This window comes from Chinchilla lanigera, unplaced genomic scaffold, assembly GCF_000276665.1.
Source record: "Chinchilla lanigera isolate Chin_1 unplaced genomic scaffold, ChiLan1.0 scaffold00014, whole genome shotgun sequence".
Classification (NCBI taxonomy): Eukaryota; Metazoa; Chordata; class Mammalia; order Rodentia; family Chinchillidae; genus Chinchilla; species Chinchilla lanigera.
The window spans coordinates 28,475,290-28,489,810 of NW_004955415.1; the positions used below are offsets into that span (position 1 = coordinate 28,475,290).

A 14,521-nucleotide genomic window follows, 5' to 3' on the forward strand; every position below is an offset into this window, starting at 1 on the left:
GCTGATCTGACCTCAAGGAAGATGGCCCATGTCCTGTTGCTGAGGCTCAAAAGCAGTGGAGCTAAGAGTGAACACGGTACATAGACATGGTGGCTTTGTGAGCTAAGACAGAAATCTGCCCTGGCCCACCTAGGTATCTTCACAGAGTTCTGTTTTCAGCTCTGACACCAAGTATCAAAATGAACTATGCTGAGGAGAGCCCCTTGGAATCTCTGAATCACAGAATGATTAAACCAAAGTTATAAAAATAATGCAGCACATTTGGCCCCTTTGCACTCTCTAAAATACACTTAATTTCTTGGTGAAAGAGAACACTTGTATACTATTAAATGTAAGCTAACTCAAATCATTACTTATTTCCTCTTCCTCACATCCTTCACAAGCCTTATTATTGAGTACATAAGGAACCAGTGTAGCAGAGCTCCTATGAGCTGTAAGTCAGGGCACAGGGGCCTGGACGCATGCTTGCAAGTCTTCCTCTTTTCAGTGGTCACACAGGAAAAAGATTCTGCCCACTTTAGAGACAGGTAGGGATCCAAGGTTGCCCTCACCTGCTGAGGTAAGGACTGTGGCAGTCTGACCTCCATTACTGTTCTGGAAGGGAACGAGGAGCGTCGACCACACTTCCACTATGCCGATCCGAGAGTCTGTTCACAGAAGAAGCTGCAGAGGACCTTGGAACAGGCTACGGGGATTATGTAATCAATTGCAATTAGTGCAGGAGTATGTGTTTTGTAACACAAACACAATTAACAGAAGCATTGTGGTATTTGCAGCCCACTGAGGTCAGACCGCAAACACATGGAAATACTGAGCCAGAGACACATGAGCATGACAACTCAAAGCTGTGGCTGGGAATCATCCTCCCTGAGAGCTCACACCACCCATTTCTTTTTTGCACCTGGGTTTTGATGGCTCAACACCTGCACTGGGCTTCACTGAGTGAAGCCTTTCCTGCAGCACAGGTTGCAGTATCACGTTGTCAGCCGCATGGTGTGGCTGTGGCAAGCATGGTAGGACCTTTATGAGTGGCCTGCTCTCAAGAGGCTTCCTGGCTGGTAGGGATCTTCATAGTGACATATGCTACAGAAACCACGGCAACATTGCTTGGATCAAGGGCTTGCTGCCTAAGAAGACTCATGGTGACTCAGACAGAGTCCTGAGGAAGGAGTAGGAGGCAGGAAGACATGGGCTTGCCAGGGATTGAAGGTCCAGCAGAGCAACGGCTTCTCAGGGTGGCACCTGCTGCCATAGCAGAAAGATAACATATCTGCCCTGTCTCTATGAGAACTCCTGTCAGTGAGAATCAAGATCTGACCCCAAGAGAGGCACAAGCAGCTCAGTGGCAGAGAACCCACTTAGTGTGGGGTTCATCCTCTGCATGGCTGGACAAACCACCACCAAAAACACAACCAAAAAAACCCTGCCTGCGCAGGCCCATCGATGCTACCTAACAGTAATACTGCTTAACAGGAGATGTGGAGAAGGTTCTACATTGCTTCATGTTTATTCTCACAGAAATACAAGTTTACAGTACTGCATCACTGTCAGTGACTTCTTCAGGTAAACACCTGGCCCACTGGGGTCCCTGCAGGTGCACAAAAGGCCATCCTGGGCACAGCTGCCTAGACACCTCGTTTTGTCTTTAGGGCCTGGACAATGGTCACAGTGGCAAAGTAGTCTGGAGACAGCAAGTGAATAAAGAGTACAGAAAGTTACGGTTGAGGAAGCCAGCAAATTCAAAGGAATGCATATTGTCCTGATCGGTATACACGTCACAAAATATGCAGTAGTTTGTGTGAAGTGTTTTCCTTATTCAGATGTTCTGCACAAATTCTACGCATTTGACAAAGCTCTGTGGTGTATGTACAGAAATAATCTGTTTTTATTCAGACCATTTAAATGCTCTTTTCTGATTTAGTCTTCTGATGTGTATACAGGTGACACATGGGTAGACTATCCTCTTATAGAGGCATAAATTCTATTTTTTCCAAATTAATGAGTAGATAATATTCCTAAAACATTCAACAAATGCTCTTCTTCAAAGGGGTTAAAAGTTCTACAAAAAAAATGTTCCTTCAATTTAAAACAAACATTTTCCCAAAATTCATATTAACATTGGTTTCTCTGGAGTATAAATTCAATGTAGCAAAGTTCAACTCATTTAACGTTACATGTGTGAAGAAAGCACGCCTATTTATTTTCTCATAGCCAAGCCATACTCCCAGCAGGAAAATAGGACGCCGTGACAGTTTCCATCTTCTTTGGGGAGAAAGTTACGGTCGGGTGTGAAAGGCAGAACATAATGGTGAGCGGCAGCAGCAGCTCTCCCCATCGGATCTCCGCCTTCTTTAAATTCCACAGAGGATGGCAGTTTGGATGGAGACCCCAAAATCTATTCTGTCCATCTGTTTTATTATTCTTAGAACAACTGTCAAAAGTTGCCCAGGGATCAAGTTGCAAACATACTAATTTGCCTTTGAAAAGTAGGCCCTGGGGGAATTCTGGAACTCTGCTTATAAATTCAGAATCCCATCAGCCGGGAGCCTGCCCTGCCCTTTGTGGAGGTATGAGACGTTGCACTTGGAGGCATACATCTGCCTCTAGGCCGGGATGCGCTGATAGACTTGCATCCCACTTCATAGGCAAATGAAGGCAGAACCACAGGGACTTGGCATCTTAAGGTTGGCTTGTTCCCTGATAAGCAGGCTCTTGGTTTCTACCCCCTTCATGATCCATTGATGGTGGGCAGATGAAAGACCAAAGCTTTGTGTTGGAGAGTTTAAAGGCGTGAACATGGCAGAGGGACACACATTCTGCACCCTTTTATATCCCGGCACCAAACAGGAATGTGGAAGACTGAAATAAAGCATCAGAAGAAATAACCTGAAGCAAGATGAAAATCATAAGCCACTGAACACTGTACTGTGTCATTTTTGTGCTTCTGTGAAACGGCAACAAAAACATCATTCAGACATTTAGAATATCAGATGCAAGTTGGTGAGAAATAATGAGAAACGTCCAGAGAGGGGCTATTTAAAGTCGGCGGCATTTGGGGGCAGGCTACTCTGCTGGAAACTGCCGCAGCTGTGCACTTCTCAAGCTGGCTTCCTTAGAGTCCTGTTCGAGACGCACGGTGTGTGCGTGCCACCAAAGTCCCTGAACTGCACGCGGCTCTGGCTGCCCTGCCTCCACACCCTGCTCCCAACCCACTTTGTGAGAAGCTTTCAAAGCGCAGGGCCTCAGAAGTCTGTTTGAAGCACAACACTGCAAGCCCTGTACTAGAGTTGGTAAAATTCCTGAGTAGGAAGCTAGGGAGGACCCCTTTTCAAGGCTAACATGAAGGCATTTGGGTTGTACTCACCCATAGATTACCAAAAATGTATTCTGCTTTGATTAAAAAATTCACGGGAGTGTGTTGCAAATGACTCCGGCAGGGAACCTGCTGAGCGCCGCCGCAGAGGCAGACGGGCACAGAAGGGATCACCAGTTGGACTTGCTTGCTTTGTCCTTCTCTGGCTTTGCACAATCTCTTATTATAATAAGGCATGTATTATCCTTTTTAGAGATTTGAATAACAGAGTCTCACTTTCAAAATACTGCTCGTAATCCTGGAGTCTCCTACATGTTCTGCGGATGCTGCTGATGTCGTTGCATTCCTTTCAAATGGGAACGATAATTAGTAAACCGAAATCTGATTAATGTTGGATTAAGAGGTTCTGATGTCTCCCTGCGATGTGGTATTTCAGTCTGCGGGCACTGGAAGAGACTTTCTTTAGGAAACTTATTCCTTCCCCTCTCTAGAATGGAAATGAGTTTAAAGTCCTGACTTTTACAAAAAGAATTCAGTCTGGATCCAACAGTTTATAAGGTAGGATTCAGGGTGGGTTTTTCTTTTCTTTTTCTTCTCACTGTTTTTTATTTGTTTTCCAACTCTGAAGCTGGAACCAATGAATTAACCACTTAAGAGGGAACAAAATAAAATAGAAATGCAATTCTTCCTCCCAAGATACCCAGGGTGAGCCCCTCCTGCTTCTGCTGTGGTAACCTGGCATGGATAAAGGGTTCCGACAGTCTCCACTCCCAGGCTCCGGCACAGCACTTGGAGAACTCTGAAAACAAAGGGCCTGTCTGGTATTGGCATCACAGTCTGTGGAAACAGCCTCTACATAAGTGTTTGAAGGAAAACTATAAAATTCAGACTCCTTTCTGCTTTTTAAAACTTAAGGGCCGGGATCTCTCCTATTTGCATTGGGCTGGTAATGGCCAGGCTTCTTTTGTGCTCAGTACCCAGATGATTCCGCATTTCTTTCTGTGTGTTTTAAAATTCGTAATCTTGTTTCCCCACTGCTGAAGAGTGTGGAAACTGGGGATGATGGCTCCCTTTGAAGCTCTATCATTCCCAAAGTAACTGTCTAACTGCTAAAGCAACACTGTCATTTATGGAATGACCTTTTGCTCTTTGAATATTCAGACATTAATAAATGTGAAATGCCCAGAAATCCTGGGGCACGAGAGAAAAGGTAAGTAGGGTCAGCAAACACCCTCTTGCATGCATTTGACATGATGGTCATTTTTACTTTTCCAACAGTATTTGGGAACAACAGTGGAATTTGTGTCATCATGACCAAATGATTACGGTGCAAACCCGAGATTCTTCTGGGGCTCAGCAGGCTTCTGGTCCCTATGGAAACAAAACCTCGGATGTTGTCCTCCACTCAGCTGGAGGACGAGCACTGGAGGCTTTTGTGTTGGCTGAGATTTCTTCCACCTTCCCGAAACAGACCCTAGTGCTTCCTCCCACTCCTTTCTAATTGAGATGCAAATTAATCTCTCTGGCTGATTACACTTCCCTTAAAGTGACTGACAAATGCAGCTGTAACCAGAGTTTTCGGACTTTCCAACAAGTGACTTCAGATGTCAGTATTTGCATGCTCAGCTTTCCAAGCCCAGTGAGGTATCAGAGCTCCCCGCATGACTTCCTTTGGGCGAAGTAGGCATTTTATTTACAGTATGAAATTTACATACAATTAGAGTCAGAGAAAAACCCCAAGCTAACAACCTAGGACAGTCCCTAGGATTGAGAACGCTTAAGCTCAGCCTTTCTCCCCACATCCTAGATGAAGTCCCCCCTTTCCCCAGAGGCCAGGGCTTGGAGGGCAGCATTACCTTTTCCTCTCATTTCTTTGTAAGTTTTCCGACTTAAAAATGTTTGAATTTAGTGTCTCTCCCCAAGACTAACTAAACACACTATGACTCTAAAAAAATGGTATAACTGAACAGACTTTGCAGTTTTTCTTCACTGTTCTCAGTAAGAATCCATTCATTTAAAAATCAAATGTAAAGCCACCATTTTGATAAATGCCCTTCAATAGTTCTCAGAGTGATAATGGAAAAATTGTTTACTTACTATTTTTTGTGGAGCTGGGACAAACGCAAGGCCTTTGGCCTGTTCTGCAAGCACTCTGCCACTGAGATACACCCTCAGCTCAGAATTATTTAAACACAGTGAAAAGAAATATGCAAAAAGTGCCCTTTTAATGCAAAGAAAAGTTCACCTACAATTTAATTTTTCAGGAAAAATTCTTCTTTTACCCTTGGATACCGCTTCCTATGTATTTTTGCCCACCTAGTTTATTCAGGAACTTTTTACTCAACTTTTTATCTACTACATGCCAGGTGCTGTTCTATGTTAATATAGCTGTAAACCAAAGCTTTTAAAAAGGGTCTTAACATGTATACATACACAGATGCATTTATACTTCATATGTAGAGCTACATTCCAACTTGGATGACTACAGTTTTTAATTCGGAAAAAAATGCAACTTTATAAAACATGATTTGTTTTTGCCTTCTAGTTCTGTTTTCCAAGATGATTTTCAGGCTGGGTGTGGTGGCACACACCTGCAATCCCAGTACTCAGGAGGCTGAGGAAGGAGCATTGCTGTGAATTCAAAGCTACCCTAGGCTACAAAGAGACTTCAAGGCCAGCCTGAACTACATAGTGAGACCCTGTCTCAAAAAACAAAAAACCCCAAAACAAACAAAAAAAAGATTTTCATCAAGTCAATGTTTCCATCTCTTTCCCTCCCTCCTTGTCTACACACACACACACACACACACACACACACACAAACACACACATTCATCATGCACAAGGTGCTACATGTGGAGGGACACTGGCAGAATGAAAACCACTCCCCGCTGGGAACTGCCCAAGATGAGGACTCCTGCTCATCTGGACAGAGAGGGTAGATTGAGGCCTGTCTGGTGGGCACCTTACTTTGTGGCCAAGCAGCCTTTCACACACAGAAGGCCTTCTATGAGTTACCACAGAGGAACAGTCTCCAGCCTTTGTTTTAACACCTACTGTGCTAAAAAGTAGACACTTGCAGAGACCCAGTTCCATAACTGGGGGCTCCAGTTTTCCCAACTGGGTTTGGAACTCTGTGATGTTCAGGTCCAGGCTGGTCACATGATTCTACAGTTCTGCCACTTCCTGGACTCCCAGCATAGGCCAACCCCACCATGACACACCATGATGGTGGTGCTAGCTCCAGGGCTCAGTACTGGGAAGACGCGAAGTGGGATCCATGAAGAAGCCAACTGCTGCCAGCTGGAAGGGACACCCAGTAGGGTCAGATGTTCTGATCCTTCAAGAGAAGGAAAAAACTCAATGCAGACTCTGAGTTTCCAACAGGGCTAACAGTCCAGCCCTGAGCTGTGTTAGCGCAGGGAGGCAGCCCCAGCTCAAACAGCCCACCTAGGGCTGGGCTCAGTCTGCAGCCAACTGGTTGTTGCTTGGTTTTCAGTGTTTGCCTTGACCCTGAGCCAAAGCTACTTCCTGGCTTCCTCTGCGCACTAGTCCCAGCTCCTCTGGCTTGTCTTCTACTTGAAAACCTCCCAGGCTCTGGAGACAACTCCTTTGGGGTTCAATGGCTCTCAGATACCTACAGCACAATGGTCCCCATTGCTCTGGGCTGGCTCTAGGTTGACGGAGGTCCCTTCTGTGGTTGCAGTATCTTGGATGTTCCTGGAGGTTGTAGCACAGGGACTATGCCCTAGCTTCCTGGGAAAAGGGACTTCACACTACTTGCACTCTTTCACAGGACACTTGTGCTGCTCCTGGCTAAATATGTCACCTTGCTGTCACCTCCAATCTGTTGTTTACCCAAATCCTTGGGCAGTGTCCACAAATGCATAACTTACATCTCTCTTCTTGGGTCTCATTTTGCTTTGGGCCTGGAAGTCTCATCTGTGGAAAAATTCTGACTTTGCCCTGGATCAAAGTAATTCACCCTTTCTTCTTTCTTACAAATGATAGTCTGACAAATATGTTCTCAACCTCTGTGAAAGCTACTGACAAGATTGCTGAATGAAGATAGGTTGGGCAAGGCATGGTGGGCGCACCATCACAGAGACACAAGCTGCCAGCCGACTGGGGTTCATGAACAAATGCATTTCAGGTCCAACTACAAGCAGTTCAAGCAGCTGTCAGGGGCCCACAGCTCTGATGTCTAAGAGGATTGTGATGCTTTACCTTTTACTAAAATTAAGATTTATATTTACAAGCTTTGGCGAGGCTCCGAAAGTCATCTTATTAGACACAGCAAATATGTCAGAGATCCTTAGTCTTCATGAACACACTCTTTTCTGAAGGCTCTGAGCTATTTAATGATTTACTAACAATTTTTGAGAAAACCCAAATCCATCCTTTAACTCTATTTGAAAATGAAAGTATTTTCCTGCTCCTAGTTTTGGGTGCATCCTTTACCTACATGCTTTCTTAAGAAATTAAACAAAACAAAGTTCTCAAGACTTAAGAGATCTCTGCTATATATCTATTCTGCAACCTGGAGCGGGTTGCCACAAAGCAAGGCCTTCCTTTTGGGGCCAGTTCTCCCTTATTATATCTTCAGGGATTTGTACACCAATCCATCCACTAAGATAACTTTTTGTCCTTTCTCATTTGAAGAGAATGAGATAGCGCTAGAAGATGGATAATCATGCAGACACAGGTCCTCAGTCTGATCTGCCAACAGCAGGGCCAGGAGCTTAATTAATTTGTAGTACGAGAGACTGAGCCCAGGGTCTTCTCCCTTACCCCCTCCTTTTTTAGTTTTTGTCCCCACCTTCCCTCTGGGGACTAAAGCACCCAGCCCCCTGGCCATGCATTCTCCACCTATGAGTGTGGGGAGCCCACCCTAGCGCATGCTTTCTTCTTGGTGCTGGGGCTATCACTCCCCTTGCAGTAGTTCAGTTCTAGGGCCTCCTACTCCCAGTTCTGCAGGGAAAGAGTCCTGTGGACTGCAATGATGGAAAGATGCTGTCGCCTGTGTCCAGTCTACTGAAGGTGATCCTTCAGTTCTCTCCTCCATGCTCTTCCATGAGACCAGGCTGTCTCAGTCACTCTCTCATAGCTGAGACACAATACCCAGAACTCACAACTTAAAGGAGGTGAGGATCATTTCAGCTCAGATTTCAGCCCATCATCACTCAGATCCAAAGAAGAAACAGCATAGCAGAAGAGTATGCTCATCTCACCGCCAGGAAGCAGGGTGAAAGGAGGGGCCAAAGAGGGAGATGCACCCTTTTGGCCATGCCCTTGTGACACCTCTTCCAACCAGGCCCCACCTTACAGCAAGTCAGCCAGAGCCCTATGATTCAATCACCTTCTGAACACACCAGGCTTTGGGGGCCATTTCAGATCTGAACTATCACATAATCTTTCTCTTTCCTCAGCTCCTCTCTATCTCTACCTCTGCTTTCCCAATCTACTCTAAACACTCCAGAGAGTTCTGTGTACAATTCTCTTCCCTAAGAGATGGAAGGAGGGTGAAGGAAAGGAGGAGAAAGGGATGAAAGAGAATTAAGATGTGCAGGTAGCAACCCCCCATGAGGAATGGAACCATTAAGTACCGAAGATGTGTACCTATGAAAATAATAAAATTCTCTTCCCTAATCACAGTCCACATGCCAACAAACCCAGCAGGCTCCAGGTGGACTCAGCCCAGCTGCTGTGTTAGAGTCCACCCAGCCATCGCTCAAAGCCCGTTCTCCTGCAGCTCCTTCCGGCTCCTCACATGCTCTCCTCACCTCCACGTTCCCCACGTGCGTGTACACACAGCCCATCTCTGCTTCTCTAGGCATCTGGTCTTCTCAAAGCCGATGAGCTCTTCTGAAGCTTGGCCCACAATCTAATGCTGCCCCTGACCTGAACGACCTCATGCACACTTCATTCCTAGTGGCTAGGACAGTGTTTGGCACACAGCAGAAACTCCATACATGTTGACAAATGCAGATCTGGCACTACATGAGAAAATACAACCCAAGGTTCAACTTCCATTCTGAAGTATAAGGGGATGAATGGAAGACATTAAAGGTCTGCTGGAAAATAGAATCGAAGATCCCAGTGGTGAAGAAACAGGCTTTTAGAGCTTTAGGGAGCAGAACTTGGCAACGATATTGTGAAGCCAGGGTCTGAGAAGGGCTCTGGTGTTGTCAAGTCTGTTAACTGAAAGCCCAAGTAAATCTCTCTTGTAGGAGAATGAGGTACCAGATCACTTTCCCTCAGGCAGCCCGGCTGCCCGTCAGATGCCGATAGTTCCAGAGAGTGGAGGTGGTGAATGCCATCGAGACTATTGTTCTATTGAAGTGGACGCTTATTCTAAAAGCTGCCATCTGTCTGATTCAGGGTGAACTCCCCTAATGGGCACACTGCATATTGTGTAGCAACCCTTTCCTGAAATGAGTTATCTGACAAGAAGCATGAAAGCCCTGCTTCACGGTATTAGAAACTTCATCGGTCGGCCGAGCAGGGTCTCATTTTGGAACCCTCAACTGGCCTGGGAGCTGTAAACACAGTATGTGGCAGGTGTCCCAACTGCAGCACTCTCAGCACAGGAGGAGGCCCACTGCCCGCCAGGAGGCCTGCAGAAGCAGATGGCAGGTGAGGTAGCCCTTGTCACTTGGAAGAGCAGTGGCCACCAGACCAAGGGTCCGCTTGACAGATCTGACTGAGTCCACAAGGAGGTTACAGGAGGAGGAGGGTGCTTTCCAAACATAGCCCTACTGTGTTCACTTCTGTTTTGTTCTGATCACATAATGGTATTTTTCAGCCTTCTATGTACTTCTGCCACAGAGTTCCAACTGTTTGATCGGTTAGCCAAGACAATCCCAAACAAGAACTCCTTTATATTGATTCTAAACTGGATTTACTGAAGAAACAAAAAAAAGGCCCCAAAGCCAAATTTGTTCCAGCAATGCCCCAAATCCTCAGCTAAGTCAGAAATTGTATTTCCTCGAGCACTACTGAACGAAATTAATATGTAACTGTGCACATTTCTACTTCTAGATGAGTCTTCTGTGAGTGTGTGTCCTAACTGACCCGACTGGAAGGCCTCTGCTTGTTACTCCTTCTCTGAAGGGACGGGATGCCCAGCACTGCCCCATAGCAGCTCCTCTGGCCCTTTTTTTCACGCGTCACCAGGTGCAACGTCTGCCTATGTGTGGTTCATACAAATAAGCAAATCCCCCAAGCTCGGGGTTACAGACAGTCTGAACTGTGGGGCAGGCATATCCTTTGTTCATAGGACGTCACACTGACACCCAGGGAATGAGTGGCATTGAGGAGAAAGGTGCAGCTTCGCCATGTTGTACCTAACAACTGTAACCCAAATATGGTGACACCTCACTACCTATCATTAACTGGTTCCAGCAGGCACCATGAGTATCGAACAAACTGTTCTGGCTTGGAAACAGGGGGAGTCACAAGGCCACTGACCCAACATGTTCTAGCCTCCACTTCAGGTACCAAACAAATGACAACTACTGGAACAAATTTTTTGCATCTAAGTGGTTGAGTATCAAACTTGGTGAGTTTCAAGGCAGCTGAGTATCAAGGTGTGATGTACTAGCAACAAAAGGGGGACCAGGGCTGCCCACGCAGAATGGCCTGGATTGCCAAGGAAATTTCCCTTTCTTTGACAGCATTCTGGCCATACCTAGTATCTCAAGGAAACAGTAACAGTAGTTCTTTCTTGGGTTTTTGGTCCCTTTCTTCTAAGGTGGTGTGCATAGGTTAAGGGAAAACTTCCTTCCTTAGTAAGGATCCTGGTGACCAGCCCGCTGGACTTGCCAAGGGATGGACTGCTAGGCTTCAGGATGGGGATAGACTCCAAGGGTACAGTGGGGTCTAGGGTGCAAGTAGAGCTTCATGTGCCTGTGGACTACACCTGCAGGGGAGCTGGCTATTCTGGAGTCACACTTTCCTGCTGGGCTGAACTTACTTTGGATGCAGAAAGCAAGCAACAGTGCCAGGAGAAACACCCAGGGACCCTATTTGATCTTTTCTTGCTGTGTCACCCCACTGGCAGCTGGCTACTTCTGTGACAGTCATAATACAGGGGGACAGGAGACTGTAGGTTTCCCAGGGTCTCCTTCCTCACTGAGCATTGAATGACGGTGCAGAGGTAGAGCAGAGCCCGAGTGCAGGAGAAGCAGAAGGCACAGAGGAAACTGGCTCTGTGTAGCTTTCCACTCATGCACTAAGTACAAAATATACTAGTGTGGTGAGCTATAGGGTGTGGTTCTGGGATTCCATATAAGTACATTAAGCTGGCATTGTGCAATCTAGGAAGAATGATAAAATTATTCAAATTTGTTAATATTCCTTTCTTAGAGTGACAGTGACTAGCAAATACAAAAATGCTGTTCCACAAGCCAGGTACATGCGGAGGAGGGGAAGTGCTTCCTGTCCAACACCTCTAGCAGCAGCCCCACTGTGGGCAGGAGCACCACATCCTCGCCAGGCCCTGGACCACAGGTTATGCTGTGGGGTGATCTAGCTGTGTCCAAGGTCCCTAGCCCCTGTACGCCCTCCCTACCTGCTGCCTCTCCATCAGGTGGCCCTGGCCACTCACCCTAGAATGCTCTACTAAGAAGAGAACTTCCAAAGTGTGCAGGAGGAGGAAAAGTCAGGAGGCTTCCCTGGGGACCAGTCAGAGCATTACCTCTGCCTGAGCGGGCTCTGAGCTGAGTCTATCTCAGGCACCTGATGGACTTGGGCTGGTCTCCAACCCTCCAACACACCACTTGCCATTCCAGAACACCAGTCCTGCGCCCGCTGCTGGGATGTCACCTCCACCCTTGGAAGAGAGCTTCTCTCCAGCCTCTGACCTCCTACCAAATGCTCTCTCCTCAGAGAGGCCTCCCTTGCTCCCATGCTCTGACTCTTGGGGAGAAATGGAAAGTTCCCCCCAACTTTCCATTTCCTCTCTTCACAGAACTATTCCCTTGGCTTCTGTGTGCGGCCCAAGGTCTAGGACCTGACCTCCCTGTCCCTGTTCCTTGCTCTGACCTGACCTGGAAGACAGTCCACAGGAACTATGTTTAGTAAACACATGCTGTATTAGACACCCAGAATCAGGGTCTGTCAGGCTACTCAATGTTCGCAATGTCAAACTTGAGATTCATTGATGAAGCAGCAATTCTGAACATAAGCCAAGACAGGATCACACAGGCCAGAGCACAGGTAGGCCTTGATGTTTGAATGAGACATCAAAGGAGCAACTTATTAGGAATATCCTAGCTGGGAACATGCGTGGAACTTTAAAAATTAACATACTTTTTAAAGAACAAAAATGCAAAACTATTTTTCTTAATTTTTTTCTCAATTCTTTTGTAGACTGAAATTAGACAGCAGTTAAATAGTTGCAAAGTTTTCCCCATTAATTATATCTCTATAAAAATCATGTATAACAGTTTATTTCTTATTTTAAATAATTTATTTCAATAGTAACAATCAAATTTACTCAAAGTGTTAGACAAGAAAATTTTATAATGACCGGTATGATAGGTTTTATTATTTGGTTTCCTTCCTAACTTCTGCACCAACTTGTTCTCAACTATTTTATGAGATATTTTTGAGTACAGCACATACTAACCCATGTTAAGGCCAGTAGCCCTAGCCGGTGTGCACATGAGTCCTGATGGAGTTGCTGGGCAAGTTTTTCAAGTGATGCTGAACACTATGCTTTTAAACTTTAAAAGTAAAGTTTTCCCTAAACCCCACTACTCCAATGGTGCCATACGAATTCTCGCTGGAGAAAGCCGTGTTCAACAGAATAACAAAGCCCCTATCTCATAATGAGAAGTGCAGTAAGCAGAGAAGGGGACGTGATGAAATCAACAGAATTTTCTTATTTGCAAATGAATTCATGCCTTGGTCCATCAGAGGTGACAACAAGGGTCCCTCACACCCTACCTGACAAGCAAGCTGCTGAAGAAGTCTTGCTTTCTAACATCACGGGAGATCAAAATTGCATGCTGAGGCTGAACGGACACTAGCCCTGAGATGAATCCTAGAGTGCTGTGACAGCCACTGCACAGACCCTGTCCCCACACTCAACACTGCCTGGACAAAGCAGGAGAGAGCACGGCAGGGAACACGGCTGCCTGGCCCCGGGGGAGGGACCAGATGGGACCTAATAGCTCTTTTCTACTACTAATTTCTATGATAATTCTCAGTTGCCACATGGCATATGTATTTTTTTAATCTAAAGGCAGAATCAGTCAATGAAGTGACCAGGGCTTTAATGAAAGGTATTTTTCACAAACTGTATCTACTCACATGTGCTATTTCTCATTCGCCTTCCACCCGCTAGCAACCCATCACTTACAATTAGGCTGGGAGAAATCTACAGAGAGAGGTCAAATACAATGTGTTTTTTATCATTTTCAGTACCAATTAGGAACAAAGAGACTAAGTTTTATTAGGAGGTCAGATTTGTTTGTAACAATTTTATGAAGCCACTCACCTTAATCTCTTTTTCTTATAATTAGGCTCATGCTTGGATATAAGGATTATAGCATGCCAATTAATGTTTGTGAAAAAATCAGAAAAGCAAAATTTCTTCTGCTTTTAGAGACAAGATAACAAACTAGAGGAAAAGATATTAATGATCTGGAACAGTTGCAAAATGACTTCTGGCTGTTCTTGCTGTCTCCAAACACACTTCATTTGGGATTCCTCCCCCTCCTCCCAGCTAGACGGACACCACAGTTCCCTCTGTTGACTTCCAGAACTCTCTCCGCACTTCTCAGGTGGCACCTGTAATACTCTTTGATTTATGAGACTCAGCTCATTTGCTTTTGGCTGCTGGGAGGCACCCTGAAGGAGCCCGTTACATTTTGCTTGGCATCTGTCTCACACACAGTGGACTGTCACACCCAGGGAGGATGAGAATAGCCTGAGCTCAGGGAGAAATGCCTAAAGAGCCAGGAGCACCCTGTAAAGGTCACAGTTTCTCTGACACCACTTCTAGGAGGAAAGTATGAATACGAACTCTTCCTGCTTTGATACAGCAGAAAATGATTCTGTTTAGTACAGATTTAACAAGTGGTATGGAAATCACGCCGTGTTACTGTCACTGACTGACAAAGAGTCTCTGGTTTTAATACTTACCTCTCAGGACACACTGCTGCAATCTGTGTGCTGGCGAGGGCAGGTCAGGAGGGCCCA

The 14,521-nt window shown here is 45.7% G+C and overlaps 1 protein-coding gene across 2 annotated transcripts in view; it reads right to left on the reverse strand.

The window, feature by feature from the left end:
• Ralgapa2 (Ral GTPase activating protein, alpha subunit 2 (catalytic)) overlaps positions 1-14,521 on the reverse strand; it is a 248,630-nt gene that overhangs the window by 60,434 nt on the left and 173,675 nt on the right. The window lies entirely within an intron of this gene.